We start from the raw sequence: 24,161 nt of genomic DNA, 5'->3' as shown, positions 1-24,161 counted from the left end.
TTTCCTCCTCACTAGCCCTGTTGCGCCCCCATCCCTGCCCGTACCCTCCCCAGCCGAGGCAACTTCACAGCTCTCCTCAGCTGGAGCGGCCGCTGCATGGGCGAAGGCGCTAGGACAACGGCTGAAAGGGTGTCCGAGGACACCACACAGGTGGCACCGGATCTGCCGACAGGATGCGGCCAGATGACCCACCCCACCACACAAAGCGCAGACCTGCACAGTACAGGCTGCGCTAAAGTGGGTGGGGCTGCCACACCTGTGACAGACCTTAGGCTGCCCCTGGTAGAAAACCTGGATCCTATCACGTCCAAGAAAGGCGGCTGACGGAATGTGGGCAACCGTACTCCCTGAACGCTTGAGTTTGACGGAAAACGTAAAGGCCCCGGACCAGATCCCGTGCTCATCCAAGTTTTTCTTGGGCATGTCCGTCACATCCCCATACCGTCCGAGCCAGGTCATGATATCATAACAAGAAAGTGACTCGTTACGGGTCAAAACGGTCACCTTCTTGACAGCATTCTGACGGGAAATCGCCTTTACGGCGAACTCCCGCCAGCCGGGCTCGTTTTTTGCCACTTCGTAGTTTGACCAGAAGAGTTCGAGACCCTCTGGCCGAACGAAACTGACATCAAACTCAGACGAACCGTAGGGGTGGATCAGGGCAAAGATGTCACATGCCCTGAATTCCATCTGGAGGAGTAGCTCAACCACTTTAGCGCGAGGCGGGCAAGCATCCTCGCCCCTCCAAATCAGACGGACCACATTCCTACGGTTATTGTCCTGCCCGGTTGTCGGGAGGGACCAGACCACCTCCCCATTCCGCTCTCGGAAAGCCCCCAAACCGTGCCTCTCTATCCAGAAAGACAGGTCGACCTCACCCCTCCCCTCTACCTGGATCGACCTGTCGCCCCTACGCAGAGCCTCCAGGAGGCGCTGTTGCAAGTGGCCTCCAGAGCCGGCCGGAGACGGGGACCCCCCTGAACCCCCGGCAGCGACATTAGCATAACTTCTAGGAGCAGTCACTACCGGGGGGGCAGCCGGACCAGACCCAGACCCATCAGTACAGCCACTCACACCACTACTCCCATCTTTATTCCCATCCATACCAGACTTCCCATTCTTACCACTACTACTCCCACCATCATTCACTCCACTTACACTCCTCACATCCACAGCTCTACTACACTCAGCATTCTCACATCCTCCACTCTTTTCCTGCCTAATGGATTCTGGGCTGGCTGGGACCTGTAGTACTGCTGGTCTTATTATGGTTTTCTGTGCTGGGGTCGATGCTGCTGCTGCCGGGGTCGACACTGATGACTCCTTCTCCATATGCGATGACACCTCCTGAGTCTGGGGCTGCCCCTCAAAGCGCACCCCAGCTCCTCCCACAGCGCCATCGCTTGGTTTGCCTAACCACACAGGCTCTGCAGGGGATATCGGTGCCCGGACACTCCCCCCCCTCACAGAGGAGTGCCCCGCAGCACCCACAGAACACACAGTACTCGGGGGACCGCCCCCCGAGCACACAGACACTCCGCTCTCCGCCACCGGTGCCCGGACACTCCCCCCCCTCACAGGGGAGTGCCCCGCAGCGCCGGTAATGCCCACAGTTCTCGGGGAACCGCCTCCCGAGCACACAGCAGCAAAACTCGCCTCTGGCACTGGGACACGCCCCCCGCCACCCTGGGGCGGCCCTGCAGTGCCAGAGCTGCCCACCATGAGCCCATCCTTCCCCTCCCTACCGGCAGGATGGGTGTGCTTTACAGCTATTGCGTCCGCAGCCTTTTCTGACGCCATGCTGTACCCCCCATGCTGGCTCCGTTCCACTACAGAAACGGAGTGTGGCAGTCTGGGGGGCCCAGCAGCCTGAACCAGCTTTGCAGCTGGCCCTGACTGCTGGAAAGGGACAAACATGTACTTTACTGTCTCCTGAGTCTTCTGCTTCTTTCGCTTTACTGCCACATCATCGCACTGGTCATCTCCAAAGGTAAAGTTCTGGAGGTGGGCTGGGGACTCCTGCATAACAATCGCCCTCAGTAATCCCCCAGCCTCACTCTCCAGTTCATCCTCCTCGCTCTCACTTAATGAAAGCGCCACCTGGGCTGGCTCTATGTAGCTGTCCTGGGTGTTATAGGGAGTAGCTACAGGCAAGACATCCATTTCCACCACTTGTGCTCTTTCTCCCACATTCTCCTCCTCCTTCTTCTTTATGCCTTCACCATCCACACTTTCTTCACCGCCACTACTCTCCCCATCATCCACCTCAACCTTATCTGGGGATTTCATGGCGGCAAACCGGTTGTTGTTCTGAAGCTTCTCCTTGAAGAGACCGCTCCCCTCCAAGATCTCTGCTCTCCTCTCCTCCAGCTGCACAATCTCAGCCTTCAGTGCTGAGATCTTTCTTCTTAGCTCTGGTCTGCTCTTTTTGGGCGCAGTGTTCACCAGATTCTGAGCCCCTTGCAGATCTTGTCTGGCCAACTTCAGCTCCTTGCCACAGCGATCATATTCAGCAAACCGAGCGGCCATGCGGGAGCAGTAGGTGGCGCTGGACTCCTTGGGCCCTCTCTCTGCCCACAACTCCACACTTCTCCTTCTTGCTTTTCTTTCACCAGTCCTCTGGCTGGCAACCGTTGCCGGGGGTGCAGAGCCTGCATTGCTGCAGACTCTGCCAGATCTTCTCCCCCCGGCCGGAATGGCTGTTGCTGTTTGCTCTCCACCCCCCGCCAGCCTTGAAGAACGGGAGGTGGAGGCCAGGGACGCCATGCAGGGAGGCTGCCACACTCCTGGGGAGGCTGATGAAACACCTGCTCTGGTCTGCTGGAAGTCTCTGGAGCACACACAAAGAGACACACCCGAATGAGCTGCACACTGAACTGCTCTGAACTACAGGAAGTGCTCTCTGCTGACACCTCTGTCCATGTCAGGAACTATCCAGAGCAGAAGAAATTCCTCATAGCAAACCCATCCTGCTTTGGACAGTTCCTGACATGGACAGAGGTGTCAGCAGAGAGCACTGTGGTCAGACAGAAAATAAATTTAAAAAAAAAAGAACTTTCTGTGGAGCATATAGCAGCTGATAAGTACTGGTCTGGAAGGATTAAGATTTTTAATAGAAGTAATTTACAAATCTGTTTAACTTTCTGGCACCAGTTGATTTAAAAAAAAAAATTTTTTCTACCAGAGTACCCCTTTAAGTTGCAGGTAAATTGCCTATTATAATACTTTTAAAATCATAATGAACTAGTCATAACAAATGCCAATACACTGTATCAATATGTGGTGTTCTTTACAGTGGGAAAACATATGGCTGAATTGTTGGAGCAGACAGTTCCTTCTTCAGGCCTCTATGTGTCACTGCTGAGATGAAAATTGTCTTTCGAGTCTGCACTGACCTAGAAGAAAGTTCCTCCTGTACAATGTTCTGTGAGCACCATTGAGTAATCAACATGTATAACTTCTCCAGAAGAACTCAGTTCTCTTCCAAGAATGGGGTTGCGTGGAGTTCAGCGGTTCCGCTCCTGTAAGCAGTTTTTTTTATTGAGCGATAAAGTGTTAGCTTTATAGAAGAAACATTAATAATTGCACCCAATGAAAACACTGATAAAATATAACCAACGTGTGAAATGTGGAAAACATCATCAGTATTGACCTCTTCAAATCCCTCAGTTTCTCAGCTACAGAATAAAAAAATGTAGCAGCTATTGTGCAACCTTTTTATTTCCTTGAGGCTGCAAAGTATTCCATGATTTGTGGGGACTACACAGAGCTTGTAGGGTGCTACGCATTACCTAACTGAATGTGGGAATTAAAGGGTCTGTTCACATGAATAGAATCCATTAATCCATTAAAGCACAGTCTGCATTTAGGGAAAGCTGACTGCAGGCTTGGGTCACGTATATGATAATATTCATTTAACATTTTATTAGTTGCAGTGCACTGCAAGGGCTGTGAACTAGGAGGACATTATACTGCCTTAAAGGGTACCTTTCATCAAAAAAACTTTTGATATATTATAGATTAATGTATGCAGAATAACTTTACAATTGCATGTTATTAAAAAACATGCTTCTTTCTATTTAAGTTTCCACTTTGAAAAATGACCACTAGGGGTCTCCCTACCAGTCCTTTTTTTTAATTAGATTTCAGACTCATGCAAGAGTCCTAAATCTCAAACTGAAGCTGGAACACAGAGAAACTCAGCACTGCTCACTGCCAGGGAGCAGTGCTGTGCTTGTCTGTGTCCCGGGCGCAGTCTGAGATTTAGGACTCCAGCATGAGTCTGAAATCTATAAAAAAAAGGACTGGTAGGGAGACCCCTAGTGGTCATTTTTTCAAAGTGGAAAATGTAATAGAAAGAAGCATATTTTTTAATAACATGCTATTGTAAAGTTATTCTGCATACATTAATCTATAATATATCAAAAGTTTTTTTTGATGAAAGCTACCCTTTAAGGACAATTTTATTTTATTGTTTTCGTTTTTTCCTCCTCGCCTTCAAAAAATCATAACTCTTTTTTATATTTTCATCCACAGACTAGTATGGGGGCTTGTTTTTTGCGCGACCAGTTGTCCGTTGTAATTCCATCACTCACTTTACAATAAAATGTATGGCGCAACAAAAAAAATACTATTTGTGTGGGGAAATTAAAAAGAAATCCGCAATTTAGCAAATTTTGGAAGGTTTCGTTTTCACGCCGTACAATTTACTTAAAAAATGACATGTGTTCTTTATTCTTTGGGTCAATATGATTAAAATGATACCGATGATAACATACTTTTCTATTACTGGTGCGCTTAAAAAAAAATCGCTAATTTTTTAACCACGCGGCGATACCAAATATGTAAAATAAAATATTTTTGGGGTGAAATAGGGAAAATGGGACAATTTATGTTTTTATTGGGGGGGAGGTCACATTTCTTTTATTTATTTTTTTACACTTTTTATATTTCCATAGGGAACTATTTGCTCCGATGCTCGCGGTTATGCATAGGACGTAAATGTACGTCCTGGTGTGTTAAGTACCAGCTCACCAGGACGTACATTTAGGTTCGGCATCGTTAAGGGGTTAAATCATAGTTAATAGTTCAAAATTGGCAAGCTGCAGAGGTAAGCGTTGGAGCGGTAAAATTCACAGTACATACACAAAAATAAATATGACATATGTAAATAAGTTCATACTTTGTCGAAAATTGCATACAAAAAAATAACCAGATAAAAAGCACAAAACACGTAGGGGGTCATTTCTCATTGTTTGCTTATGTATTCCTTTTTTTAGTTTATTTTTTTCTTAAAATTTTTTTTGCTTATGTGCGACTAATTTATCAACCGGTTTCAGCCTGTTGATACTTTTATTTCACGTACGCAATTACTTTTTTATTATTATTTTTTTTTTTGCTTTGGTAGCAGCTTTTTCTGCTCCATGTCTGAGCTGGAGTAAATTTAGTAGGTTTTTTCATGCGATGCGACTTTTTTGCGACTTTCGCACTTGATAAATCTCTGAACACTGTAAGTCAAAAATCACTTTTTGCTTTGGTAAGCAATTTTTTATTTTTTTTGCTTAGGACACTGCACAATCAAAAAGGCGCACAAAAAAAGAGAGTAGTTGCACATGCGACTTTTTTGCGACAGTTTTAAGCAAAAAAAAAACTAAATGCTTTGATAAATGTCCCCCATAGTGACAAGATTGAAAGCAAAATTAGGAGTGAAGGTTCATGGGAACAATAGGGTCATTGAATAGACCTAATAAAGACTGTACATTAAGCTCAGAAGACACACCAGACTGTCCGGGTCAGTATAGATAGCTGCAGATACATTAATCGATTGCCAAAGTGCATATAAGCACAGTAATATAGTGCAATGCAGATACTAGATAGCTATGGGTAAAAGTAACATCTTTATTAATATATATTGTAACAAGGTAAAATATTGATATAAAATAACCATGTAAATGCAGTGCAGTGGGAACAAAGGATCAGCTTGGTGACATCTAATATGGCTGATCCTGATCCCGAGAGACCACAATTTATTAGATAGTCGGTGAACTGTGCCAAAATCACTTGGATAGGCCAAATTTTCTGTATTGTACATGGTCACTTTTACTGTACTTTCATTTGTCTATGTCATGGTTTCAGTGTCAAGGCTTATGCAAGTCTTTATTGTTCAGGGCACTCATAGCTTTCTGGAAACTCCACATTATTTCCACAAGGATCATAGCACGACTGAACAATCTTATTATGTGTAACCCAGTGATGTGGAATTAGAACACATTTGTTTCCTATTGCAATCCATTCCCTTTCAGTTATTGTTATGGTAATAACCGTAAACCCCTGGTGTCAAATATGTCTTAGAATACTAAAGTTAAAAAGAATGTGTGATTACAAAAACTCCTTCTTAGTTAGAAGGTATCTTGCTTTCCTGTTATCATGTCTCCAGGGGAAATGCTTTCTTCATCTCAAGAGCGAAGTACTGCACTTGATGCCACTCTCAGATCTAGCTAATAGGGGCGGCCCTGACCCGCAGACCCTCTCAATTATTATTAAAGGCTGTCTAAGGCTATGTTCACATGGTGGAATTTATGTGCCTCCGTTTAGATTCCTTTCTGCCAAGCTGGCAGCAGATTCCTTGTGGAATGTGTGTGGAATTTGTGCTGAATTTATGCAGAATTTCTCGCGCTCAACATACGGATTCCAGAAGGAATTCAGATTCCTATTCACTTCAGTGGACTCTGCTGAGGAATTCTGCAAAAACTATTAACCAATATTTTTTTTTTGCAGAATCTGGAGTGCAGAATTTCTGCAGTGGAAAATTTTCTGCATGAATGGGACATTGGAAATTCCATTCCCCACAATGTTAAAGGGGTACTCCGCCCCTAGAGATCTTATCCCCTATCCAAAGGATAGGGCATAAGATGTCTGGTGATGGGGGGTCCCGCCACTAGGGACCCCCTGATCTCCTTGTTGCACCCAGCATCCGTTTAGAGCATCGGGTGCGGCGCCGGAGGCTCGTGATGTCACGGTCACACCCCCTCAATGCAAGTCTATTGGATTGGGCGTGACGGCCCCTCCCATAGACTTGCAAAAGGTGAAGTGGCCATGACGTCACTTGCGGGGCATGACCGTGACATCACGAGCCTCTGTCCTGCATCGTCAGTAATCCGGCATGGTGCAAAGTTAGCTTCGTGCACCGGATGTCTAGGGTACCGCAGCCAAGATTACAGATAGGGGATAAGACTTTTAGGGGCCGGGAACCCCGTTAAATTCATGTTGTAGAATTTCTCAGCTGAATTTTTCCTCCGCATTCTGCATGGAAATTTTGCTGTGTGAACATAGCCTTTCCGCGCAAAATTCTGCCTGAAATTTTGCTAAAATTTACTAACCATTGACTCCAATGGGATTCCGCTGTCCTATTCCCAGCAGAATTTCCTATCTTTAATTTTGCAGAATTCCAGAATCCCATCAAAGTCAATGGTGCTTTGAATTTCAGCAGAATTCTGTGTTTTGAGAACACGATTCTGCCAGAATTCTGTTAAAATTCCCCTGCAAGTTTTGCAGAATGGAATTTGAACAGAATACGGAATTCCACTGTGTGAACATAGCCTTAGTCAGATGGCCTTAATTGCTGGGTGTAGTCGTATTCTAGGCAGGAGCTTATATGGATGTAAATTACATTAGGGGGAAAAAAGACGACAACAAGTGACCCACATTATTACTCCGGGCACGGCTGTGAAGAATGTCCTCATAAAGTCATATTAACAATGATGACATCCTCAAGTGAACTGTTGCTGCATGTAAATCTTCATGATACTACCTCCGTCTGTAATAAAATAACACTGTTGCCAAAAACTCCCATTACATCATCTTCAGCTTCCAAACTCCAAACTAGCAGTCAGTGCACACAGAGTATTTGTCAGACTGGAAGGACAATTATTTCACAGAAACATAACCATCCATTTGTCATAATGGGGGTTTAATGCCCAAAAGCTCATTAAAAGTTCAGTAGCATTTAGAAGTAAAAGCTGTAATATTTTATTTCCAATCAAAATCCGGACTCAAAGCTTTTATGGCTGAAGAGAATCTGTGTAAGTTACATAAACACAATCGCTGTAATAGGGTTGCCATAAATATACATTAAGCTCAAAAGGGAATTTTTCGAAAAAACATTTCTAAAGTTTTGATTCCTAAAAGCCAGATATGCAAAGAGTTGTAGGATATGTGGCTTTTAGGAATATACAGTGACCCCCCGGACCTACGATGGCCCCGACATACGATCATTTCAGCATACCATGGCCTCTCATAGGCCATCGCATGTTGAAGGCAGACTGCTTCAGCTGCCACCGGATAGCCGTTTACGGTGCCCCGCGTGGTCCGCTGACTATCATTTACCTGTCCTCGGGGCTCCGGCGCATCCTCTTCTGGATCACCTGCATTGTCGATGCTCTTCATCCATCGTCATCACGTCGCTGCGCACGCCGTCCCGTAATCCAATAGGAGCGGCGTGCGTAATGTCGTGATGGCGGCAATGGAGAGCGAGGATGCCGGGGAAACAGAGGCCTTGCCGGAGCATCGGGGACACCCCGGGGACGCGGCCACAGTGATGGAAGGCGACATCCCGGGTAGCAGTGACGAGCGGTAACGGTCCGGAGCGGCGGGAATACGTGAGTATAACCTCCAATACCAGTGGTCTTCAACCTGCGGACTTCCAGATGTTGCAAAACTACAACTCCCAGCATGCCCGGACAGCCGTTGACTGTCCGGGCATGCTGGGTGTTGAAATTTTGCAACATCTGGAGGTCCGCAGGTTGTAGACCACTGTCCTATACTTTACATTGCACGGATCCCTCAACATACCACTGTATTAGATATAGTCAGTCAGCTGAGCCAAAATCAGCAGGGTTGGCCACATTTTCTTTAATGCATAAAGTCACGTATACAGTTTTCTTTTTGGGTTTCCAGCCTCTAAAACAGTGTTTTTCAAACAGTTTGTCTTCAGCTCTTGCAAAACTACAACTCCCAGCATGCCCGGACAGCTGAAGGCTGCTCTAAAACTCAAGTGACCATGCATGAATCCAGCAGTGCCACCACACCCAGACCTTCATTGTTATTACTCTCTGCTGTTGGGCTAATGTACATCTATATACCCTAGTGTACTGAAATATCAACATAAATAAAATTAAATAAAACAAGCCTTAAAAAATATTTCAGTCCCTACATTTCCATCAGTTCCTAAGCTATTTATTTGGATAATATAAAGCAATATCGCATAGATTATGACTAAGACATTGGGGGGGGGTATTATTCAAAGGATTTATGTGTCTTTTATTGCGTATGTTTAGCGCAGTGTCTTTTTGCACCAAAGTTTGGTACATTCTCTCCAATGTCATTTTGTAAACTTGCTAGGATTTTTACAGTCCTGTGTATGATTTTTGCAGCGGTCAGTAACTTATAATTTGCGCCAATTGTATTTTGGTGTTAATGTGGCGCAATATGGCGCGTTTGGCACAAATCCCCACCAACAATATTCTGACATGGAAAACACACATACCAAAGTGAGAATATGGGATGTGTCAAAGTTACTAAAGGATGTGTGCCCCGTCTAAAAAAAACAAAGTTAAAAAAAAAAAAAAAAAAAAAAACGGGTAAAAAGAAACTGACAACAGGTAAAAATGATAAATACCCCCTTTGTTCTTAATGGGTATACACGATGCAGTTCACACTATAAATTGCAATGCATATTTTTTTTTTTTTTGTGCTTTCTCAATATGCTGGGCCAAGTGATATGTCACCAATTTCAAGTATGTCTTTCGGGAAAAAGACGGTCACCAATAAGATCTGGTGTAAGGAACCGTTTTTCTGCTAAGGGCCATTTGGATATTTCCAAGATCATTCACCGGTCGTAAAAAAGCATTTACATAAAAATTTGCCAAAATATCAAAAGAGGAGGCTAACAATACCAAAATCAACAGTCTTGGCTGGTTCAGTTTTCTGGATTTGGTATTAATTGGTCCATATGCAATGTTGAAGGGGTTTTCGAGGGCTTTTTTTCATGGTTATTCTTGATAACCTGGCCGTGTTATTGCCGTTCTACAGTACTATATACTATACAGAGCTGGTGCCACAGCTTTGGAAAACAGCTGATGTGGGGTGTAGAGGGTAAGCCATCAACAAACCTGTGATGACTAGTTTAGAAACCTGGCTCAAACCTTCTAATATTTTTTGTTACAGTTTAGACGTTTTAAACTCTCTGGCCCAGTTTTGAAAAGGTCTATTTTTCAACCCGTAACACCATTTATTGCCTTTGTATAGAGGCTTGAGAGCACATACTTTCCAAGGACATGTCCTATCAAAAGGTAAAATGTATTTGATGATTGTTCCTTCAGAAACCCTATAACCAGACAATAGAACAAATAATCTGTCACAGTTCCTGTCAGGCCCAAGGCCTGGTTATTAAAATCCTATATGTGTATTATAAATTATATCTGTGTATAAACTAAGACCTGGGGGTGAGAGGTCATTCAGACTGTGGGTTTGTGTTTTGCATTTTATTGGGGGTCTGGCTGTTTGTTTACATCTCCTTTGAAGTCAAAGGCTTTTTTGAAGTCATGCACTCTGGTCCCATCATATAATCAAACAGATAAGGGGCCAGGAAGAGAGCAGACCCCCTGGTGGGATCAGAGGGGAGGGGGAATGGAGTCTCCCTTCCAAAAAAGGCAGATATATACGGTAATATTTAACAATGCTAGACTCAGGGTGTTCAATGCTGTGCAACAAGCTGACAAGACCATCCTAAGAAAAGCTGGAACTCACTCTCATGGACTGCTATATCATCATGCTGTAAGAACTTCATCATTTGTTTTCTGAACTTGCCTTGCAAAACTCTTTTATATATTTTTGTACCTGTATGTCATTTGTTCCTGTATTTTTACATATATAGCACTGTGATACCTTTTATCAGATTAAATGTTTAATTAATCAGCTCTGGTCTTTGATCTCTAAATATATGAGCTCACCTTTCTGAAGGAAGCTCTGGTGGAAACACGTTTATCTAAGGGTTAATTTGGTGACTTGCTGGGACTAACTGGCGGCTGGACCGATTGGGTGTGATCGTGACAACTGGTGGCAGCGTCGGGATATATTTAGAGATTTTTAGAGTGCTTGCTGGATTTTACCTGTAAGGAAATCTTAGCACTAAAAAGAAATTGCATACATATTCTTGTGTGTAAATTCCAAAGACAGAGCTCAGTGCTGGTTTAAAAGACATACAAAAAGAGTGCAAGACAGTTCTGTCCTCCCCATCTCCTGTTTTATCTCCTCTGTCTCATCTCGGAAATATGGAGGTATATCGCAAGCAGTCCAAGCCTGCACTGGAGCTAATGTTCCAAGAAAAGGACATCCCTACTGCAGGAAAGAACAAGGAACAGCTTATTGCTGATCTTGTGGAGTATGATGCCCGTGCAGAAGAGCTGAGTGACATGAGGCAAAGTCCTAAAGCTGGAACTGCCATCCAAGGACTGATATCTCCTGGGGAATACAACATTACTCCCCATCGGGACCCTACTCCCACATGAGGCCTTGGACTCTTATATGTGGACTGCCTTACAACACCTTGGGAATGTGGATGCCAATATGAAACTCCAACTGCTTCTCCAGTACCAAACTGCTGAGAGAGAGGCACGAGCGGCAGAGAGAGAGGCTCAGGCACGAGCCGCAGAAAGAGAGGCCCAGGCACAAGCCGCAGAAAGAGAGGCCCAGTGAAGGCATGAACTGGAGGTTCTGAGGCTGAGAGGGGATGCTTCATCCGCACGGAGTGATGTGCAGGATCAAGGAGACCACAAACCCCGCTTGGAACATTTCCCCATGTTGGAGAAAGAAGGTGATCTGGATGTGTTCCTGAGGGGATTTGAAAAGGGGCAGTTCCATCTACCTAAGGAACAGTGGGGACGATATCTAACCCCACGGCTGCGAGGGAAAGCTCTGGATGTGTTTGCTTTGCTTCCCTCAGAGAGTGACCAGGACTATGAGGCAATAAAATCTGCTCTGCTAAAAAGTTTTAATCTGACTGCAGAGGCTTATCAGAAAAAGTTTCGGAATTTGCAACAAAGTGCCACAGAAAGCTGCACTCAACATGCAGGTCAGCTAAGGGCTGCAATCAGGCAATGGACTGGGGGCCTACAGGTCACTACCTATGAGGCCCTGGAGGACTTGTTGGTCCTGGATCAGTTTCTCCAAACACGGAGCTTTGAAGCCAGAGAGTGGATTTTTGACCGCAAGCCCAAGACAGCCATGGAAGCAGCAGCACTAGGAGATGACTTTGCCAACAACCGTGCGCCAGCAGCAAAGCGTGGATCTGCACAAGCTGGAGCAAGTACCTGGAGGGGAGCCACACAACCACAAAGCACCACCAGGTCAGCCGGGAAATTCTTGCCATCATTCCCAAAAGCAACAGGAGCCACATTGGGTCAGGGGGACACCCGCCGATGTTACAGATGCAACAATATTGGGTACCTGAGTGCCACTTGCCCCAACAAAAAGAATTCTCCACCAGTAGCTGGAGGACACACAGCCGTTCTTCTGGTGTCCGGAGCAGTGGAGAAAAGAGCGGATAACCTGCAGAGTGTAACTGTGGGTGACCGGGTGACAGTGGGTTTGCGAGATTCTGGAGCCTACTTTACCTTGGTGCGGCCTGAAGTGGTGGATACAGAGGACATCATCCATGGAAGAACCATGGCTTTAAAAGGAATTGGAGGTGTGCGGCCTGCTGTGCCCATGGCCCGTGTGTACCTGGATTGGGGTACAGGCAAAGGTTTGCGGTAGGTGGGGGTCTCTGAGGACATCCCTGTTAATGTTCTGCTGGGGAATGATTTGGGTCGGATGCTCTGTCATTATGCTCCAGAGGACACTACCTGCACACCGGATGGGCTAGGAGAGAGCCCTGTTCATTCTGAGGTACTGTGTGAGACTTTGGGAGACACTGCAAAATGTGGAAACTGGGATGGAGTGCAGGGGATTGGTAATTGTTTACCTGTGACTGAACCAGTAATGTTTTCCAAAAGTGGAATGGGGTGTATTGTAAAATGTGGTGACAATGCATTGCCAATGCCAAAACCTAGTGGAGATGGGCTAGGGGGAGGGGTTAGTGTGCCCCTGGTGACATGTAAGGATGAGGGACCAGCAGTGAGTGATATGTCCCAATCCTGTGAGCCTAAGGAGGAGGAGGGAAGGAGTGATAGCCCTGTGTATGATGCCTGTATTGTTATGTCTGGAACTGAGGGGGAGGAAGGTAAACCCCAGGGAGGCATACCAATGGTGGCAGTGGTAACGCGTCAGCAGCATGCCAGGGTTGCAGCTTTAACAGGAAGGGAGGATGTGGATGCAAGGGGCAAGCTGTGTGACTTGCAAGCCCCAGCAGAGGAAGGTGGAGATGCTAGTTCACCTGGGGGAAATGTGCTTGCTGATACCACGAGATGGGAGGAGGGAAATGAGCATTTCCGGGAGGCTCTTCGCTGTGACCCTTCCTTTGAAGGGCTGAGCATACAGATGTTGACACAGAGGGGCATCGGGTATATTGGGAAAATGATATCTTGTACTGGGAGTCCCTTTCCAAAGGCATGCTAGGGGCCTAGGAGAGAGAAAGGCAGTTAGTGGTTCCTAGGCAGTACAGGAAAGAGCTGCTGAGGTTGGCCCATGAGACCCCCCTGGCAGGACATTTGGGAGTGGCCTATGCGGTCATAGAGAAGGAATGCCTAGCTGTGGTCTGGGCTTTGCAAAAATTACAGCCATACCCGTATGGCAGGGATTTTACTGTAAGAACTGATCACAACCCTCTACATTGGTTGTACAGAGTGTCCGGTAACAATGGCACCTTGAAACAAATGCTAAAAACATTTGTAGAATCGGAGGGCAGAGACTGGGAAAAGTATTTACCCCATCTGTTATTTGCTTACAGGGAGGTACCCCAAGAGTCTACAGGTTTCTTGCCCTTTGAGTTATTGTATGGTCGCAAAGTGCGGGGACCCCTAGATTTAGTTAGGGGAGAATGGGAAGGGGGGCTACATGCTGTGGTGGAGTATGTTCTGAGATTTAGGGACAGGATGCAGACATTGACTGGGCTGGTACATGACAACCTCAGTCCAGGCAGAAGTACTGGTACGATCACGTCAGGGAGAAATAGAGGAGTAATGGAGACAGATCTATTAGCCTGGAAAGGCAAGATCTCTCTGTCTCCATCTTAAGGGGGAGGTGTCAGGCCCAAGGCCTCATTATTAAAATCCTATATGTGTATTATAAATTATATATGTGTATAAACTAAGACCTGGGGGTGAGAGGTCATTCAGACTGTGAGTTTGTGTATTGCATTTTATTGGGGGTCTGGCTGTTTGTTTACATCTCCTTTTAAGTCAAAGGCTTTTTTGAAGTCATGCACTCTGGTCCCATCATATAATCAAACAGATAAGGGGCCAGGAAGAGAGAAGACCCCCCTGGTGGGATCAGAGGGGAGGGGGGAATGGAATCTCCCTTCCAAAAAGGCAGATATATAATATTTAACAATGCTAGACTCAGGGTGTTCAATGCTGTGCAACAAGCTGACAAGACCATCCTAAGAACAGCTGGAACTCACTCTCATGGACTGCTATATCATCATGCTGTAAGAACTTCATCTTTTGTTTTCTGAACTTGCTTGCAAAACTTTTTTTATATATTTTTGTACCTGTATGTCATTTGTTTCTGTATTTTTATATATATAGCACTGTGATACCTTTTATCAGATTAAATGTTTAATTAGTCAGCTCTGGTCTTTGATCTCTAAATATATGAGCTCACCTTTCTGAAGGCAGCTCTGGTGGAAACACGTTTATCTAAGCGTTAGTTTGGTGACTTGCTGGGACTAGTAGTGGATACCCAGAGGTCTGGCAGCTTTAACCCTTGCACCATCACACTCTCTCTAGCGTCTTGGCTGGATTGATAGGGTGTGATCGTGACAGTTCCTGTGAACCATTTCACGGCGCACTCATCTCTCCCTCATTCCGCTCTCCAAATGGCTTCTCTGCTATCTTGGCAGCAACAGGCTTCTCATTGCCACTGCTCTGCTGCTGGGTCCTGTCTGATGCTCTTTTAGATTTAAAGATACACTAAACTTTGCATTCCTCTAATTCCGACTCTGCTGCACCAATTAAAAAATTCCTGTCATCTGTGACTGAGCAACAAGGTTTTATCCCTTAAGAGAACTATAAATGTATACTTACTTTCTGCCCCTGTGCTTGTTATTCGACCATTCTTCTGTCTGCGGCCTGTCTTGACCTAAGCCTGTGACACATCCAACTATGAGCGAATTCTGCCGGCCCTGAGCTGTTGTCCCTTTCCTTTATCTGCACAAACTCTTTCAGCTCTGATCCACTGCCTGAAGGATTATGCCTCTGATACTACCACACTATATCCACATCAGTGGCTGGCAAAAGTGACCGCACTAAGGGTAGCGACCTGGGAGTTTCACACCACAAAAGTCCACATGCCCTTGTCGGGCTTAAAGGGAATCGGTCAGCTCCATCAGCCACAGGTGCAGAAGTACAGATCCAAGCAGATAGGTGCTAAGGGGGTAAAATTAACCATACTTTTAGTATTCTGACCGTGGTTTGGCAAGTTATAAAAGTGCATTTTTGTTTATCAGCTGAAGTATCAAACTGGTGGTGCTGAGCTGCAGCGGCGCCCCTCTCTGCACGATTGATGTACAGGGCTTGGTTTCCAGCCCTGTATGTCAATGGTTAAAAGCTAGGCAAGGGGGGGAGGAAGGAGATGTAGTTGTATATCAGAGTTACTTGTTTGACTCTTTAGCTGCTTTAGGTATAGTTTATTTTATCCCCCTACCACCTATCTGCTGAGATCTGCAGACTATATTTGGCACAGAGCCGACAGAGTCACTTTAAGGATGTACAGTATCCTGTGTATATTTGATGTGCAGGATTTGAAGCTGCAGATTTGTGCTGCAGATTTCAATTGAAATAAATTGCTGAACACACAATGAAATCCTGGGCATCAAATGTGTGCAGGATATTGAATGTGTGAATACGCCCTAAGGATGGAGTACAATGGTCTACAATGGTCTTTCAAGAACAAACAATTTTAAATTTCTTTTGGGAAGTGCTCCCAATTTCCAGATCAGATGTAGTGTAGAAATTGAAATAGTTTTCAGAACCTCTTAACCAATCTATGTTATGATATAATAGATTTGCAACGTTAGATCCCCTCATGTCAAAATTAACTGCTCCTTTATCCTTTGTAACATCAGCTTCTTTTTACAAAAGTGAGATTGTGTTCATTGCAGTATAAACTATAGTGGTCCCTCAAGTTACAATATTAATCGGTTCCAGGACGACCATTGTATGTTGAAACCATTGTATGTTGAGACCATGGGTGAGATTTATCAAAACCTGTCCAGAGGAAAAGGTGCTGAGTTGCCCATAGCAACCAATCAGATTGCTTCTTTCATTTTTCAGAGGCCTTTTCAAAAATGAAAGAAGCAAGCTGATTGGTTGCCATGGGCAACTCTGCAACTTTTCCTCTGCACAGTTTTTGATAAATCTCCCCCCATAACTCTATGGAAACCTGGTAATTGGTTCTGAAGCCACCAAAATGTCATCCAAAAATAGGAAAAAGTGAGGATTAAAGACAAATAAATAAATAAATAACTAATATAGATAAAGCAAATCCTTACATATAAAAGTAAGAAAGAGCTGCTGGGAGCTGTAAATCACTGTCTGTCAGTGTCTCCCAACCAGGGTGCCTCCAGCTGTTGCCAAACTACAACTCCCAGCATGCTCGGACAGCCAAAGGCTGTCCGGGCATGCTGAGAGTTGTAGTTTGGCAACAGCTGGAGGCACCTTGGTTGGAAAATGCTGGTCTATGTAGAGGACTGGAGTTTCTTCAGGGTCCTGTACAGAACACACAGTGTCCTAAAAAAGTAACATGGAGCTGCCCTTATTTGGTGTCCAAAGGAGCAGCTAACCCTGGTACAGGTAAAGAGTACAGAACATGTAATACCTTCCTGTACTGTAGGGGGCGCTACCAGACAGTCAGTCAGTGCATGTACTTCAGTAATACAGGGGTTTTACCAGTAAATGCCCATTCTGATTGGTCAGTTCTTCAGGCCATTGACACATTTCACAGATCTGGACTGTCCATACATATGTCCATACTGTTGAGTCTGGTTTCAAGTTACAATGGTCCAGAAAAGACCATTGTATGTTGAAACTATTGTATGTTTAGGCCATTGTAAGTTGAGGGATCACTGTATTGTTTATAAAGCATGAATTGCATAACTTACAGCAAGGGTAAATTATAGATAAGTATTTGTCATCAAGTAGGCTATAAAGTAGTGGAATACTTCCATACACCATACCTTCAATATGGAACAGGAACTTTCTACTAATCGTATGGTTATCCATTAAACTTTTTTTGTTTTTGATGGAAAATCTATCTCCAAATAGTAAGAACATCAGTGGGCACAATGGGGGAGATTTATCAAAACCTGTCCACAGAAGAAGTTGCCCAGTTGCCCATAGCAACCAATCAGATCGCTTCTTTCATTTTGCAGAGGTCTTGTTAAAAATGAAAGAAGCGATCTGATTGGTTGCTATGGGCAACTGGGCAACTTTTCCTCTGGACAGGTTTTGATAAATCTTTCCCAATGTGCGCTCCAACATTTGCAAACCTTTATTTAGGATGGAGGGGAAATGTGCAAATCTTACATTGTGGAAAGAGATTATATTAGTGATATTGTATTCATCTGAAAAGGTCCAATGTTAGAACTGGAGGAATTCCATGGACAACTGAACAACTACAATTTAGATCTAAAACGAATTCTGATGACAACCAATCCCAGTCTTCAATCAAAACATATCTGTATAAAACAGAAAAATGTACAACCAGCCTATTGGAAGAACATAGTGCACGTTTCAGAAGTATGATGAATGGAATCCCCAAAGGGCAATTTATAAGACTTGGCAAATGTCGCTCCACATTCTCAAACTTCAAGGTGAGAGCGGAGGATCTGAAGATTAGATGATCTGAAGTACAGTACTAAAGCAACTAAAAGAGCATATCATATTGCCCTTCCAACAGAGAGGGGAAGCTCTGAAGACCTAAAAAGAAGGATGGGACAGGGAGATTCATCACAAATTACTATAGGGAACATGACAAAATGCATTGGCCACTGCTTCTCAAGTCTGATCACAAAAGATTCTTGTGGATACAGGAAAGGAGAGACAAGGAGTGTTTCAAGCTATTTTGCATAGATTACAAAAATCAGGAAGAAATATCCAGACTTCTTTGTTTATAAACAACACACAGGGTGCAACATTTTTAGAATTTTTTTTATTTTGCGGATAGGAGTAAAAACTATATAAATGTGTGATAGCCTGGGGGAGTAGGGTATATGGGGTGTAGCTGTGCGGTGACTAAAGGGTGTCTGGCTAACCCTTGCTATTTGTGATGCCAGGGTGAGGGCTCCTCTGTAATGCTTGTCCTACCGCCACCCTTCCCAAGAGCGATAGGGAGGTAGAGAATAACTAAATGTCCACAACCGGAGAGTTTCCTGAAAACAGTTGGAACTTTACTGAAGAGTGACAAAGGTTGGGACCTTGAGCAATTTAGAGTCTTTAGGATGATATGCGCTGTTCTACTGGATTTAGGGGATTTATTTGCAGTCCAGTAGTCACGCCAGCTTTAGCGCGGATTAATTTAGAACTCAAGGTTTAGTTCAGTTGAGGCCGGCAGGTTCTCTGGCCTAGCGTGTCTTTGAAAGTTGCGCAGATCCATCCTGCTAGTCCGGCATCCACGAGAGCAGCAACCCAAGAGAGCGATAATTGGCTACAGCTCCCTTATATGGGCAGGGGCTGGACTAGAGCTAATTGGTCCAATACTTCTGTCAATCACCATTACAAAGGGTTATGGGTGACATGTGACCCAAGGTACCTCCAAAGGTCCTCCAATATACCATAGAGGATTTAACATAGTCACATGACAGAAGGTCCTGCGACGCTAACGAGGTAAGTACTCTATACATTATCTTAAATACACACATTATTAAATATATACATATAAACTCTATAGAATTAGAGTAGAAGAGAGGCAACTAGGGGCTGTCCCACCTGAGGGACCCTACCTGAGCGTAGTAACTCTGACTTTGGGGACCACCACACTAGGTACGGTATGCAATACGGTACCGGGACACCACAAAGGGAACATAACATCTGTACCTCAAAAGGTGTTGTATACAGCATAGGACACCCATGTAAACAGGAACAATTACAGACAAGAATACAAGAGCACATAGGAGATTCAAGAATCATGACAGACAGGAATAAGAATGGTAAACGCACCCTAAATCTCCTCCAGGGTTTGTGTCTCAATGTCTGAGCCAGTGAATTTTTAAAGTGCCCTGTGCATGGAAAAAAAACGCCATATACCATGTATTCAGAATTCAGCCTTTTCTGCATAGATATGAGTGTCTGTAAATGGAATAATTTCCCGGAATTAACAAGTTGGGCCAGTTCATCATTAGAAATGTCTTACATCTCCTAAGATCATCAGCAATAGTCTGAGAAACCAAGGTCATTATATTTTGATGCAGAAATATGGTTGAAATACAGAACATGTAACCAAGATTTATATAAATAAACCAGTGTATTAAGATGACAGATATGAAAACAGCACCCAATAGGCTTTTTGACCTTACCCTTTAAACATATTAATATGATCTCTCAGTTTTGATGCTTTTCTAAGAGTCAGATCTTTGTAAAACTAATCTAACTAAGGCTTTATATTTTCTACATGTGTTGCTTCCATTAGAAAAATATACTCACAATATATACACTCACTGGCCACTTTATTAGGTACATCTTGCTAATAGTGGGATTGACCCCCTTTAGCCTTTATTCTTCATAGTATACTTGGGTGAGGAAATATACCTCAAAGTCTTTAGTCCATATGGACTTGATGACATCACGCCGAATATACCATTTCACTTCACCTCCATGGAAAACTTTTTTTTTTCAATCAACTGGTGCCAGAAAGTTAAACAGATTTGTAAATCACTTCTATTAAAAAATCCTAATCCTTCCAGTACTGTTTAGGGGCTGTATACTAAAGAGAAATCCCAAAAAGAAATGCATTTCCTCTGATGTCATGACCACAGTGCTCTCTGCTGACCTCTGCTGTCCATTTTAGGAACTGTCCAGAGCAGCATATGTTTGCTATGGGGATTTTCTCCTGCTCTGGACAGTTCCTAAAATGGACAGCAGAGGTCAGCAGAGAACACTGTGGTCATGACATCAGAGGAAATGCATTTCTTTTTTGGATTTCTCTTTAGTATACAGCCCCTAAAAAAGTACTGGAAGGATTAAGATTTTTTAATAGAAGTTATTTACAAATCTGTTTAACTTTCTGGCAACAGTTGATTTAAAAAAAAAGTTTTCCATGGGAGTACCCCTTTAAAGGTGCTTTATTGAATTGAACATAGGAATGTGGAGGCCATTGGTACAGTGACCTCATTGTTATGTTCAATTTGAGATTACATGAGCATTGTGCATTATCCTACTAAAAGTCATCAGAAGATGGGTACACTATGGTCATAAAGGGGTGGACATGTTTAGCAACAATACTCAGGTAAAGCTGTTTCGTTTAAATGATGCTCAATTGGTACTAAGGGTCCCAAGTGTGTCAAGAAAATGTCTACCACACTATTATACCACCACCAGCCTGAACTGTTGCTACAAGGCAGGATGGATCCTTGCTTTCATGTTATTACGCCAAATTCTGGCCCTGCCATCTGAATGTCACAGTTGGAATCGAGACTCATCAGGCTAGGCAGCATTCTTCCAGTATTCCACTGTCCAATTTTGGTGAGCCTGTGTGAATTGTAGCCCCAGTTTCCTGTTAGGTGACAGGAGTGGCACCCAGTGTGGTCTGGTGCTGCCATAGCCCATGTGCTTCAAGGTTGGACATGTTGCATGATCAGAGTTTGTATTCTCCATACCTTAATTGTAACTAGTGGTTATTTGAGTTACTGTTGCCTTTCTGTCCTCTTGAACCAGTCTGCCCATTCCTCTCTGACACTGACAAGGCATTTTCATCCACACAACTGCCCCTCACTGTATTATTTCAATTTTTTTTTGTCTGCCACTCTCTGTAAATCCTGTTTTTTGTGCAAAAATCTCAGCAGATCAGAAGTTTCTGAAATACCCAGACCCCATTATTAAAAATCCCCATTATTTCCCATTCTGATGCTAGATTTGAACTCCAGCAAGCTGTCTTCCCCACGTCTACATGCCTAAATGTACTGAGTTGCTGCCATGTGATTGACAGATTAGCTATTTGTGTCAACAAGCAATTCAACAGGTGCTCCATAATAAAGTGACCAGTGAGTGTACATGCCACACAGTGGAATCAGTCACCCATAGAATTCAATAAAAAAAAAATAGCATATTATGCAGTATACTTTTTTTGCAGTCCTCCTTTTATGGGAAACTATAGAATGTGGCATTATCATATACAATAAAGAAAATTTACATGCCAATGTCTACCAGGTTGATGGAGGCAAAAGGACAATCTTTTCTTCTTTTAGGTAGTGGGGGGGCTATGGATACTTTTAACTTATATGCCAGGAGTTTTCTCTCTGTGTATACAGTAAATGTAGCACACAAATGCAGTGTGCACTTAGCCTAAGTAACCTTGAAGATTTATTTGAAAGAAAACGCTTTCAGGGGATCTTAACTAACATAAAATAAATACATCATAGGTTTAATAGTCCCTAATGTAAATGCTATTCTAGAGGAATATTTCTGCCCAGACAATGCATAGAATGATAAAATGTTTCTTTTGCAATTTAAATATTCAACGATATTGCAGTAATGTAAGAGAACATGTGCACAGAAAACAGATGATCCTCTGCACACATAGGCTATCTTGCCATGTTCTCTTATACCAGGCTAGCACTGTGGGGAGGGGGGTTAATGGGTTGGTGCAGTCGTGGATGCATGATGGACTATGAGTTACTGTAAAAGTGAGAATTTACCATGACTACAACCCTACCTCGTTGTATCCCTAGGAAAAAGGATTCTCTAGCAGTTTTTTGTCTCTCACGTGATGGTTGGAGAGTTGCTTGCTACTTTTTCCCCATTGGGATACATTGAAGTTGTAGCACAGTCAAACCTACTGAATGTTGTATTCATGTGTAATTATGGCCTAAAGGAAAGGCCTTTCTTTTGTCTCCATTTCCATGTTTAGGGAATAGAATGGAAATGCTGCGGACTTTGGGAGATGTTTATCAAAACTTGTCCAGAGAAAAAGTTGCTGAGTTGCCCATAGCAACCAATCAGATTGCTTCTTTCATTTTTCAGAGGCCTTTTCAAAAATGAAAGAAGCAATCTGATTGGTTACTATCTGCAACTCAGCAACTTTTCCTCCACACAGGTTTTGATGAATCTCCCCCCTTATCTGCAGACTTGTACATGTTAAATCTGCAGCGTATGCAGTAGCAGGTAAGTGGAACCACATACTGCAGAAAGTTTCTGTAAAGAAATTGACCTTCATAGTCTATTTTTAAATCACAAAATGGACAATTGTTGGCAAGGACTTTTCGCTTCAGATCTGGGGATGTTAACAACATTGAATTTTTCTTCTTCTTTTCAAAGTTCGCATGATTTTACAGAGTTTTGTATATTGTTTGCAGATTTGTGAAATATGATGTATTATTCTAATTCGGCCATTAATTTCAGTGTTAAAAGGGTACTCCGCCCTTAGATATCTTATCGCCGATAAAGGGTAGGAGATAAGATGTCTGATCGTGGGGGGTCCCGCCGCTAGGGACCCCCGCGATCTCCCTGCGGCACCCGGAGTTCACTTAGAGCATTGGGTGGAGTGCCGGAGGCTCGTCACTTCACAGTCACGCCCGCTCGTGAAATCATGGCCATGCCCCCAATGCAAGTCTATTGGAGGGGGCATGATGGCCATAATGCCCCCTACCATAGACTTTCATTGAGGGGGCATGGCCGTGACGTCACGAGCAGGGCATGAGCATGATGTCACGAGCCTCCTCCCCGCATTGCCAGTCATCCAGCACAAGTTCGCTCCATGCATCGGATGTTTGGGGTGCCACAGCCAAGATCGCGGGGGTCCCACACAGCGGGACCCCTGCAATCAGACATCTTATGCCATATCCTTTGAATAGGGGATAAGATGTCTAGGGGAGGAGTACCCCTTTAACCTGTTCAGGACGTAGGGCGTACACATATGCCCTGCATCCTGAGTCCTTAACCCCTTAAGGACGTAGGACGTAAATGTATGTCCTGGTGCGGTGGTACTTAACGCACCAAGACGTACATTTACGTCCTGTGCATAACCGCGGGCATCGGAGCGATGCCCGTGTCATGCGCGGCTGATCCCGGCTACTGATCGCAGCCAGGGACCCGCTGGCAATGGCCGACACCCGCGATCTCGCGGGCGTCTGCCATTAACCCCTCAGGTGCCGGGATCAATACAGATCCCGGCATCTGCGGCAGTGCGCGATTTGAATGAATGATCGGATCGCCCGCAGCGCTGCTGCGGGGATCCGATCATTCGGAACGCCGCACGGAGGTCCCCTCACCTTCCTGCTTCCGGCTCCCGACGTCTCCTGCTCTGGTCTGAGATCGAGCAGACCAGAGCAGAAGATCGCCGATAACACTGATCTGTTCTATGTCCTATACATAGCACAGATCAGTATTAGCAATCATGGTATTGCTATGAATAGTCCCCTATGGGGACTATTCAAGTGTAAAAAAAAATTTAAAAAAATTTAAAAGTAAAAAAAAAGTAAAAAATCCCCTCCCCCAATAAAAAAGTAAAACGTCCGTTTTTTCCTATTTTCCCCCCAAAAAGGGTAAAAAATTAATTTTATACACATATTTGGTATCGGCGCGTGCGTAAATGTCCGAACTATTAAAATAAAATGTTAATGATCCCGTACGGTGAACGAAAAAAAAAAATCCAAAATTGCTACTTTTTTAATACATTTTATTAAAAAAAAATTATAAAAAATGTATTAAAAGTTTTTTATATGCAAATGTGGTATCAAAAAAAATTACAGATCATGGCGCAAAAAATGAGCCCCCATACCGCCGCTTATACGG

Source organism: Hyla sarda, chromosome 1 (assembly GCF_029499605.1).
Source record: "Hyla sarda isolate aHylSar1 chromosome 1, aHylSar1.hap1, whole genome shotgun sequence".
NCBI lineage: Eukaryota > Metazoa > Chordata > Amphibia > Anura > Hylidae > Hyla > Hyla sarda.
The sequence above is the reverse complement of the archived record's forward strand: the minus strand, read 5'-3'. Positions refer to the sequence as shown.